The following is a 13,429-nucleotide window of genomic DNA, read 5'->3' as shown; positions in this document are numbered from 1 at the left end:
TTTTTGTTATTCGAGAGGAAACAATAAATTATACTACCTAATCATAAACTCAGTATGGCCTATGAGGTTTTGAGTTTTCATCAAGTTTTAATTGGTAGTGAATGACATGTGTTATGTGTATTATGTATTTAATATTTATATACAGTATTAGTAAATAGTATATGCCCTATGGAAAATCCTGCACTTTGTAGGATGTATAGGACGTAGGTACTTACCTACCTACATTGATGGTGGTGGGGGGGGGTTATCATAATAATTATAATGTGTGGTTTGCCCAAGTTCTCCTCCTTTCTGCAGATTGTTTTCAGCCGGGAAATTAGTTTCTAATTAGATACACGATTCTCAATTGCAAATTTGCGATCATTGCTGTCTGTTCAATCGCCAATACATTAATATCCTATAATAACATACATAACACATTTCGTGTTCGAAACGCCACTCGAAAATGCCAACCACTACAACCCTATATAGATACGTAGGGTAGGTTGTAGGTTTAATGTTATACACGCATGCACATAATATTACCGTACAACATATAATATATTGTATTATAATCTATTATCAATATACCTAAACATATTGATATTGGTGTAGAGCTTTGCATATAGCTTATTCTCTCGTCCTATTGAACGCGCGTTTATCTATACCAATTATAATATTTCTGTTAGCTATACATCACCTGCAGCTGCCCTCCTCCAGCTACCGAGATTTAAACAACGCTCTCCAATATTAATTGTACATAATAATCTATACTTTAATCGTAAATTTAATATTTTGTTATTATTGTATAGCTGTACTTACCTGTGTTTTTTAAAATATTGGTATTTGTTCCTGCAAGGGATTATTCTTGCGCGCAGTAATATTTAAAAACATTTTATGATTAAAAATATGATGTGTAAAAATAATAATAAATTCAATTTTCGGATGGTCAGTTGCAGTTTAATAACGTATATATTAAAATATAGTAATAATAGTTTCAAAAAAAAAAAAAAAATATATATATATATAGCACGTTAATTAATTACAGCTATAATAAATAATAATCATGTATGTATATAATACTTAATATTAGTCGATAAACTCATAAATATAATAAAAAATTAACCATTAGTATTTTTTTCTAAATAAATTGTTTTGAAGTTTAACGTCTGCTCAACATTTTTTTAACTCTAAAAAAGTATCCGTACATAATATGAATTACGTGCGTATATTATATCAATTACGCATGACCGCGTTTACAAATATAGGTGTATAAACTCCTGATTAACTTTTTACATAATATTATGTACAAAAACTCTTTACGCAACAATTATAACAGGTCTCTTCCAGGTTAAGTATAGTATACTTAGTATACAATTTAATATGAAAACTGTATGTACCTACATGTTCGTGTAGGGTCTGGGTTTTCAGTAGACTACTGTGTATATACTTTTAAATATTGAAATAATTTACAGTTACCTAAAAATGTTTTATTTATTTAAATTTTTTCCGTCCTTAAAACAATGCAATGATAAAACCTCGCTGGAACGTAAGGGGATAACATACAGCTTCCTCGCCCACAAGATTCTGAAAAGCCATCCATAAACACAACACAGCCACACAGGTATTATACATATTACATAATAATGTAAAATAACTTCAAAGCTTAAAAAAATATGTAACACAGTGACATTTAATGCGATATTATCATAACGATAGACTAAACCAAAGTTATAGTTTACATTTTAACCAGGGAACCTATAGGTTATTTATTACTTAAGATTGTGTTTGTCATAAATTTAATTATTTTAAAAATTATTAATTGAAGAATACATGTATTTTTCTAAATTATATAATAGGTACCTAGTATTTTCATTGAAATAAACGATTATCTTATTTTTAAATAAGAGTTATCGAGTACTTTACCTACAGTTTCATAAATGTTATCATTTTTTTCCATGTATACTTACTTAATAATATTGTGTTATACATACACGTTTACAACAAATATCATACTAAAATGATTAAATACAAAAAAATTTCTATTCCATGAATAGATAATTTAAACGAACGTGTAAAAATATGAATTTAAGGGCTGCATGATACAATCTACTTATATACCGTTTATTAAAATTGAAAAATTTATTAGTATACCGACGTATATAATTGAAAAAGTTTTTATTTTATTATTTTATTATTCAATATTCATACGTATAATCTAAAATTATATTATCGCGTTTTTAGTACGTTTTTCAATTTAATATTTCTACCAAAACATATTTTCCCCTTAATACACACTAGCTCGCATATTATGTGTATTAGTATCATGCATATACAATATGCTACGCATATAATATGAAGACAATTTGTTCTTTCTTTCAAACGACGAATATAATACGACTACTCTATTTTAAACTAGATTTGTATCGGAGGTATTTGTGTAGTTTCTCCAAGAATTTTTGTTGTGTAAAAATAAAAATACTACCGCGATAAGCACGCGTTTAGCAAACATCCAAAACGTATTATTGCTCTCGCATAAAATAAATTATATACTCGCAGCGTATAATAAACCCATTTCACCTTCACAATTTTAGATTTTTAACTCGTAAAACGTGTGTTTCAATCATGCTAAACATATATATTATATATACGAAAAAAGTTTGTCGGAGCAAATGTATATTCCCTCATAATGCACGTTCGATCGACATAATAACGATTTTTTTTTTTTTGTTTCTCAAACATCAAAAAAATTATTACTTGGCTACGTTTATTTTAACAAAGTAGGTACATGTACCTATTACAAGTTGAATAATGACACCATCGCGTCATCTGCTTATTCCACGGTATCCGATACCGTATCCTTTTTGAGTATCGCGCTTAAAGTATTAAAGGTACAGCATTGTATAGACGGTATACATTATCATAACAGTTGTAAACAATTGCTGATAAACCTGCTTAAACACGGTCTTTGATAACTTCCATTTTTTAAGCTTTATCCACGACATCAATTTTTTCATCGGAAATCCAAGCAAACATCAGCATTTGCATTTAACATTTTTTTTACCATCAACATTTTTTTTATGAGAAAAGAAAAATACAACAAATCATTAGTGAATTATATTATTATTGGGATTCTTTATCGTTCTATCTAAGATCACGTTATAGCTTATACATCATAATATATAATATTGTATTCTATTATTTAAGATTACAATAATCCCAAGAAAATTAAAACAAAATATTATGTTATATTTATTCATATACATCTCTGTCGAATATATAAGCACGATGAAGGGTGTGCCTATACGGACATACAAATTATTATAAATTTTATCTTTTTAAAAACTTAGAGAAACGTATCAAAACAACTAACAATCATGTCTTAAATAGATTGAAAAAATTGTAATTTTTAATTTAAAAAAAAAAAATATAATATAATATTTAATATTTTGTAAGCGCAATGGTGCAACTGACACTAATATCTTGGGGGAGGGGAAATCTACGAAGATTCATCGGACGATTTTCCAATCGGATCAATGAAGAATAATATTTATGAATCATAAAGAAATTATGATAATAATATATCCCTCCCCCCCCCCAAAAAAAAAAAAAATTTATTTCCTACCCATATCATCATCTCAGTCAGTATTAGAATACCTAGAAAAGAATATATTTCGGGTGTAATAGTTATTCAAACGACCTCGCGTCAAAGAATTTCTCTGTATTTACCACTCAATGAATGGTTCATTTAAATGGTCCTGAACTGCTGAACGCCTATGGACGTCGTCAATGCGACGCGAACAATGTCCACTCGCCGGGTAAGTATGTTGCTATTCTATTCTATACTATATTATTATAATAGGTATGTGGTATTCACTTATACGACAGTACAGCACTATATTATAATACTATGTCGTCCAATTCCAATTATAGAACACGAAATGTGCACGTCATTCAACTACTGTGCTTTCATTACAATGTGCGTATTATAATACTTCAGTACATGCATACAGCGTCCTGCATTGTGACGCGAAGGATTTCGCCTCTGTAAAGTATATTTATAAACTACATCATAATAATATTGTATGTTTACAATACACGAACAGTACCTACAACTTGTGAATGATAGGTATTTGCTTGTCTGAAATAAACGATAAGACAACATCGGTAAATAATAATAAAATCATTAGCGAATAAAATATCCAACTGAAAATCCAATGAATTTCGTACTCTCGTGTGACAAAACGATTTTTATCTACTAAAGTCATTGATTAGAGGGCTTTTCAACAGTAAAATCATTTATGCGTACCTATTAGTGAATATTATTTTAAATAGTTTACTTAATTACCTATATTATGTTAATACATAATATTGTTAACCCACTATTTCAATAACTCACTGAATATCCTCCAGCACAATCCCTGATAACCCCCAGAGACGTCTCGAACGGACCTGCCTTGAACTAAATATTTGCTAATTTAAACTGTCGGGTGGCATTACTGAGAATTCAAATATTCCAGTCACTTTAAACATATAATCAACAATTGTTCATTGCATTTGTGATATACTAATATATGGATTTTAAATATTGTCTAACTAAAAACAAAAAAAATATGTTACCTATATTATGTTAATAAACATAATTCTTTACCTGCCTAACTACAAGAATACGTACATTAATATACGCACAATTAGTATAATCATATTGATGGATTTTAACACAACAAAAAACAATATGTTAAAATCGAAAATATGTAGTTACTTGATAGTATTGGGGAAAGTATCAAGAAAAAATTAATCCACTGCGTATATTGGTATTAAATAATATAAGTAAGTACAGCACGTTCATATTATTCATAATTATAGACAAATTCATTTTTTCCTCTTAAATAATTAAGTTCATGAATAATACCAACTGACTATTGTAAAGAAAAATTAATACATAAATATTTGTATTTTTTTTTTCCTTTAATTAATAGCACAGAACATTGCACAGATTTTTGCTTATAGTAATATTTTTTGTTTACAATTAACAATGTGTCCTTTTTTTTAGTTGTTTAATTTGTGTCTTACTAATTTTCACGAAATAAAAACAACAATGTTTATTTTTTTCTAATATGGAGATTACTATAGTAATAGCATATAGCCCTAGCACCGGACACGAAAAGAAGAAGACTATAGTAATAATATACAATGTATATTATGTATATTATATATAGTATACCTATCTATTAATATTTAATTATTTTATAAGTATGGTTCATACCTGTTCACCTAACCTATTTAGTTAGGATAAATACAATTATTGATTTCACGAAACTTTAATATTACATAATTCTAACTATACAATATACTAAAAATAATTTGATCTTTAATATTATGTCAGCGTACAGTTTATTTTCTTCAATTGGCCCACTCTCTAGAATCTAGAGTCTAGATCCAAGCTCATACAAAACGAATTCACGTAAGATCATTTATTTTATTCTTTTGAGAAATCTTAAAGTAAAATCACATAGGTATCACAAAAACTTTAGAGAACCATATTTTCGGGGTATATGTCATACCGATATGTCGAAATATTGTCTCGAAACAATTTTATATCCATTTAAATTTTAAAATTTAAGTTTTTAATTAAAATAATAATAAACTATTAATACATTTATGATATTTAAAATTACCATAATTGGATAAATTGTAATTGTGTGTACTTAATATATTTCAACTTGAAGATAATTATTGCACACATTTACTTTATTTGTTAAATAATTTATATTCAGTCACACTTCAAAAAATAAAAAAATTTTAATTTGATAACAATTAAGTTATTAAACAATTTCTATAATTTTTCTTTTTTAATTAAAAAATATTTATTCCTTCCACGAAATAACTCGGGCGAAAATAACAAAGAATACAATAAATTATTCTTAAATATGAAATATAGGCTGAATATTCTACTGTAATAATGTGCTTTAATATGCAAAATACATCTTTTTTCCTACAAATTATGTAATGGATAAAACGTCCCCATTGCTCACCCTCTCCCCTTAGTCCTATAAAGTCAATATAGTATATTATATGAAAATCTGAAAATCTACTCTCTAATTATTATAACTTGTTTTTTTTTCTATTTAAAATAGATTGAATGGCTTTATTTTTTACTTTTTCTTAACAAAGTCTTTAAAGTAATTTTTTAGACTTCATCGTAAAATAAATATTTATTAGACATAAAGAATAAATTGACTAATGGAAATATAAATTTAAAAATTATATTATTAGCGATAGCTGACAATGAATATGATATTATCTCCGAATAAACGATTATAAATAAATTAAAGCACAATGAAAAGTACATTTTTTTATGTGTCTATACTATATAGGGAAATACAGTGAGGAGTTTCAGGGACAAAGACCATATAGTATATAGTAATTATACATACTATTTTCACATTAATATATAATATACTCTATAACGTAGTAAATAATAGTTGTGATAGAAAAAGTAATATACCAGATACAAGACGTAATGTATAAATAATTTCTATATTACATGAAAAACAATATTGAAGGTTAAATAATATATGAAAAAGAAAACAGTGACGATGAATTATACAATAAAAATAGGAAGGAGAACAAATTTGAATTTTACCTCACTTGTAATGTAGTTAACAATCAATTAAGAAAGGTATTGAGTTTGTTAGGATTAAAATTGCATTAAAATATATAGCTTCCATTTCGACTTGTACAAACAAACGACTTATAGAGATGTATAAATTCCATATCACAATTCACAAGATAATAATACGGAACAACGATCGTGGTAGTGTATATTCGATGAAGAGCTATCTAAACATAATAGTGATAATAATATGTATTATTATCTGATTTTTTAAGTGTTATTTCCAACAATCATCAAGTAGCAAATGGCTTCCAAAAGTTTCCGAAAATCTGTCATCAATACATTGGAGAAAACAATATTGAGCACCAGTAGTACCATTGATCCTGTCTTCAAAATATTTTACTATTAACCTATAGTTTAGTGGGAATTATTATGTATAAATAATACATTCCATTCTTTGATGAAAGGTAAAAATGCTACAGCATTAATATTATATTGTAATTTTATTTATCCTGATATTTTTGTAATTTATTTCGATAAACAAAACTTAAACTTGGAGGGGGGTGGAGTGGTTGAGCGGACTAAGGCGTCGGTTGTGATGCACGCAGTCGCCGGTTTGAATCTCGGTCACGGGTGGCATCGCTCTTTGGGCATTTCGCGGTGTCTGGAGAGAGAGGCCGCCGCCCCCCAACCGGGCATGGCAGAAACCTACGAGTACCCATTCAAAATTCTGCCAAAAATCCACGTGTTAAAACCTACAGCACCTTCCCCTACAGTTTCCCAGGCTAATGATCTCAGTTGTCGAAGCCCTAACCCTAAAAAAAAAAAGAACTTAAACTTATTTATTGAATTGTTCATCACATATAATTGTATAAATGAAAATAATAACATTCTTTAATCTCTGTAGTACCTATTACAAAAAATACATTATCTATGGTGCCAGTTATAGCTGGTTTTTCATAATCTTTAATTTTTAATTTTTTTGCTTTGGATTGTTTGAAGTTTTGATATAATTAATTATTGCTCGTTTCAAAGTAGTGTTGTAAGTGCTTTTTAACATATTTGGTAAAACTGCAGTCGCACAAGTTGAGATTTGATTTTTGTACTTTCCTCGTATAACATATATAGTTGTTGGAATAATATATTAGTTGAACACTTGAACGTCCCATCCATAAACCAAGTTTTTGAGCGAGATTAAATTAAGTTGAATTCTATTAAGTTGACATTAAGTCTTAGCTGCAAGGATCACAGAGGATAGAGCCATATTACAATTTTGATCTGGTGAATCCACAATATAAATCCTTCCAAGGTGTTGACGATTTGAATCCATTTGCTTTTGATATTAATTTAATAAAACCTAAGGCACCTTTGAGCACCTTACACTTTCAGTGTACAGGTTGAGAATATGTATAGATTAATATTAATAAATAATGATAATAAAATTACTGAAATTTTCAAACCACTAAAAAACCATCATATACATACCAAATCCATTATCATAAACCTATTATCATTAGCAGTTGCATCATGTTAAATAACTCAAAAACTATTCGTTTAAATTTTGATTCATTTACGTCAACATTTTCAAAAAATAATTCTCTATATAAGAAAAAACGAGAGGATTTCATTTGAAAATCAGAATATTGCATAATACACAAAAGATATTTCTTGAGGGATTGGATACCGATTTAAAAATATATTAATTTGAGTCCAAAAACCGAGACAACAGATGAATCGTATAAAGCTTTGAATGTGTGGATTTTATTCCAAAGAAATGCTCTGAAATTGTGGTTCATTATGTAAGTAATCAATCGGGGTATTTTTTTTCGGTTATTAAAGGTTGGAAAATTTTATTTCTTATTTAAAATTAAGAATTTTTTTAAAACATTTATAATTGTTTAAATTTTAGTACTAGGCTATACCTAGATCAACCACTTACCAACAAATCAAATAAATATGATCTTTTTTTTCAAAACTAAATTCTATCGGTTCAGTTATGCGGTTTTGTCTAGTTTTTGTGTAATGCATTATTGACATGTAGGTACGAATACGTGAAAGTGCAAGAGAACTTTGCTCTATTTTATTTTATTTTATACTATACATAATCACTCACATTATAATGATCATTTGATACGAACACATATTTTATATGAACCACGTGCACACACTTAGAAAATTGCTTATATTGAACTACATAAAAACGGTCGGTATCAAATCCCCTTAAATTGTAAAAAAAAATCCTCTATTATATGTAAAGAAATATTATAATTAAACATATTCAAAAATTACAAAAATCAGATCTTTTATGACTGCATTATTTCAGGGGCTAAAAAAGAGAGGAAACATGTAAATCACGCAGTAATATTGTATCGATAAACAAGTGTCGAACATTTCGACGGCTTTTCGCTTTCAACCATCACATAGCTTTTTAATTATTAACTGGGGCTCAAACTTCAAATTGAATTTAAAACTAACTGCGGTATATAAACATGAAGTGTTGGGTTTAATACGGATCACATGACGGAAATCCACTTCGGTCTTACGACTGTGTTTAGGTCATTTGCAGCTACACGAATAAGCGTCCGTGCATAAAAAATCGCAATGCATTTGTGGTATATCGTCGTGGGCTACACGGGATAATTCAGGTAGTTACTTAATAATAATATATAGCTGAGAGTTGTAGTTATATACATTATAATTTAAGTACATCCAGACATCCAGCGGTATATAGGTAGTCGTGGCTAGATTACAATATACACAAGAAGTGGCTTATAACTGCCGCACCCTCCCACCATTACTACCCACACATTGGCGTATTATTCTGGTGTAATCTAAAACATAATTTGAAAATATTAATTCTTTATTATTCTTATAACCAGTTACGTCCAGACAAAATTACTCTATGTGAACCTAGACTATAAATCTATGACGTAACCTCCCCTACGTCGATACACGACAAATTTTTACGAAGAAACTCTATTTGCTTCAAAAGTTAATATTGAATTTAAAATGTCTCGTTCTCCATGAAGAGTAATCAGGCAAAAGTTCAAACAAGACATGAAACTGGACATTATATCGATTGATGAAGAAACCTAACGCCTTCGTGGGATATAGTTTGTCTATTTAAAAAAAGATAGATTCAATAGTTTATGTTAAATTTAATGATGCAATAAAAAAGAGCTTATTTATCTAGGCAATAGAAAATAATACAGTTTCCATCGTTAAGATAAGTAAGAACACGACTTATTTACTGAGTACTGTGTATAAAAAACTGAACTACACTAACTGAAAGAGCAAATTTTAATTAAATTAGTATTAATATATATAAATATATTTACTATAAAAATAATAATTGTCATATAGGTATAATAATATCTAATGAGTTGTTAAAAAATGTTTTCAATTTTATTGTTCTGAAATCTTTGAATTTTTTACAAATGTAGGTATTACAATAATATTGTAATATGGTTCATCAACACTCACATTTACGAGCTTATGATATGTGCCTTATACGTGTTTTTAGGACGGTTAAAATAATAAAATTGTTTTGTTTTTTTAATTATATAATTTAAGTACCAGTTTGGGTGTTAATTTTAAATTTTCCCGGTTTTGCCTCAAAACTTCTGGCTTCGTTGTTTTAGATTATGTATAAATCTATAAAATATACAGAAATAAGTGAATATACCTGACAATAAATACCTAATAATGGTAAGATCATAATTTTTACTTCACTGCGGCGAGCGTTCGGCTCTACAAGTGTGTTATACATAACTATTTCAGAAATAATAATATATTGCAATTTGTATACATATAGCATACGAATTATGCCGATTGTACATACATTTAAGAGTATGTCAACTATATACTGACAACACAATGAGTCAATGACAAAGACAACTTGACCATCAGCTACGTCATACGTACACCATTGCAGTAATATTATAATATAGTCACGTATAAAGCATTTTGAGCGTTCGGACGTTTTGCACTTTACATTACATGACGTACTAAAAACAAAAATAAAAACAACAAACAAAATATTTAATGCCTTTTGGAAAAGATTTTTGACAACATTTTTTTCTCTCGATTTTATGGGGCAATTACTGTTTGTCGCTTTACTGCGCGCGTATAATGTATTATATTAGTTAATGGAGAATGATTGCGATATTTTTTAAAACCATATAAATTAAGCTAATAAAACCGTTATCCAAATAAAAATATTATTATAATTATGTTTTAAAGATCAATTCGGTCCTTTGTCCTTTTTAGGTAGGTGTATTATACTACGTGATCCGATGACCGTCCTAAATAACGATTAATAAATTACAACAGATTAAAACATTTTATATTCCAGTAAAAATAAATTTATGACTTGGAGTAATAATAATTATCATAATATACGATGATCTGTCAACTAATTCAACCACCAATATTGTGGAGTACAATAAGGCACATCATATCTCCCGTTATTTACGGTAATCCGTATTGACGGTATCGATATCATATTTCTATATATTAAATATATTTCTAATTCCTTTAGGAATTTCAAAGTTTTGTATTTTAGTATTTTAGAATTTAGTATGTGTTCGTTGATCGCCGAGATCAAATGTCGTATTTTTGTGTTTTTCATTAACTGTAAATTTATCGTTTTATAAAATAAGTACTTTGGGTGAATTATATAAAAAAATTATTTTTAATGACAAAACGTATATTCAATTTTTAATAGATCATGATTTACTACCTAATACAAAACTGCGTACAAAGTTAAATTCTATTGAAGAACAATGTAACGGTGAAATGAAAGAAACTTTTTAAAAAACCGAAAACGTGGTGTAAACGTAGATATTATTATAACAAAATATTTACGATGAAAAAAAGGGTTGTCTAACATAGCAATTCATTTGCACAGAAAATCTATTTTTTATTTACACCGAAAAAATGGAAAATATAATAGTGAATTAAGTTTATGGAAAATATTTGAACTTGTTTGGTGCTGGGAAAATCAATTTAAAAATATACTAACAGAAAAATTTACTGGTAGAGGACATCACACAGTCTCAGATTGGTATAATTTGAGTCGAAACGTTATCGTCGAACAGTTTAAACAACGAGGAAAAATTGGAGGCAAAGAATACATCGTACAGATTGACGAGTCTATTTTCCAAGGCAGACGGAAGTGCAATAGAGGCAGATTACGGCTTGGCGATCATAGACCTAATGATAGTACAAGCTATCCTATTTTGATTCAATTTCTGGTTATGATTTTGAAAACTATTCTGACGAAGAAAATCAAAATATTGAAAACCAAAACAGAAGAAATTACGGAAATCGCTTTCAAGGACCTTGGGTGTTTGGTATGTGCTGCTTGCGTCAAGATAATATTTTGGAGCGCCGTTATAGTTTATAGTTGATAAAAGAGATCGTGAAACATTACTTCTCATAATTGTCCAAGAAATAGAACCTTAACCACAATTTATTCAGATGAATGGAGAGCTTACAATATTCTTAGTGAACATGATTTTCTTCACCAAACAGTTAAACACAGCAAAAACTTTATAAATCCACGTACAGGTGCTCAAACACAGACTACTGAATGGTTATGGAAACACATGAAAGTAAAGTATGGAATCAGAACTCGTGGAGCGACCAATCTTCTTGAAAAACAATTGCAAGAAGAATGGTGTAAATCCGTCAAAGAAAAAAAGTTTTTGAATGTTTTTTACAAGATATAAAAAATATTTTTAAAATAAAAAAAAAATATGAACAACTGATAACAAACAGGCTATTTAAAATACAAAAACTGTGAACCAACAGGCTTTGAGCAGGTTAGTAACTTAAGTTTGTAGATTTTTATATATGATTTTTTGGTAGATATAGCATACGATACGTATGTGTAGATTTTTGTATAGATATGATTTTCTTGGTCGAAAGCATACGACACGCCTATAATAATTATAATATTATGTGGAATTCTGACCATATTATTGTCGTCGTTATACTTTCGTAGTTTTATTTTCGTATGTCAATTTTAGATTTTCCAGAACTTTTCGCCATAAACATAACGACCGTCATGCCTTCATGTTACAATCTTCAAAATCATCAAGGACAAAACCGAATATTATATTATAATATAATAAAATAAGTGTGTCTTATTTATATTACAGGCTTAATGACAGGTAATGTGCATAATAGCAAAATTTCATATTTCACGATGGTTGTGTTAAAGTAAGTAGGTATATACAGTATATCTACGCAACATTTTGTTTGAATTAATTTTTTTTTTCATTATTATTATTATTCATTATGATCCACTTAACAATACAACAATGTACCTACAGATAAAGTGTTACACTGTCATTGTATGTGATTATTAAAAATGATAATATAAATTAATTATATCCACAAAATATACATATATACCAGCTACTCGTAGGTAAGTAGAGATAGATACCTAGATTCACCTTGCCATTATAGTTTTTAGGCTATAAGAGCAACATTATTAGTAACGTATACAATGATCTATTGTCCTAATACTGTTATGCTTTTTATTTTTCCAGATAAGTATGATCCCACCTCAAAAGTGCTTTTTTTTTATTAAATTTAACCTTCACGCTGACACAAAAAAAAAATGGTTTATTGCATACGAATATACTCTCGATATTAAGCTTGCAAGTGATCATTATAAATTTGACGAGTTTAATGATGTTAATTGCAATTTAAAATAAAAAAGTAAATTAATTAAAGTAGATATTTATTCAAAGGAAATATTCAACATTGATTACAACTCTAAGAAATATTTTACCATGTTACAAGTTTTTTAAGGAAACGCCTTTA

At 28.3% G+C, this 13,429-nt stretch overlaps 1 pseudogene; it reads left to right on the top strand.

Moving 5' to 3' along the window:
* The first annotated feature begins 3,718 nt into the window (after positions 1–3,718).
* LOC149057719 (uncharacterized) lies at positions 3,719–12,327 on the top strand (annotated as a pseudogene).
* Positions 12,328–13,429: the final 1,102 nt, after the last annotated feature.

Source organism: Diuraphis noxia, unplaced genomic scaffold (genome assembly GCF_037042655.1).
Source record: "Diuraphis noxia isolate RWA-SAM2 unplaced genomic scaffold, SU_Dnox_SAM2 contig0003, whole genome shotgun sequence".
NCBI classification, from domain to species: Eukaryota; Metazoa; Arthropoda; class Insecta; order Hemiptera; family Aphididae; genus Diuraphis; species Diuraphis noxia.
Note: the sequence above shows the minus strand (reverse complement) of the source record. Positions and strands in the feature narration are given on the sequence as shown.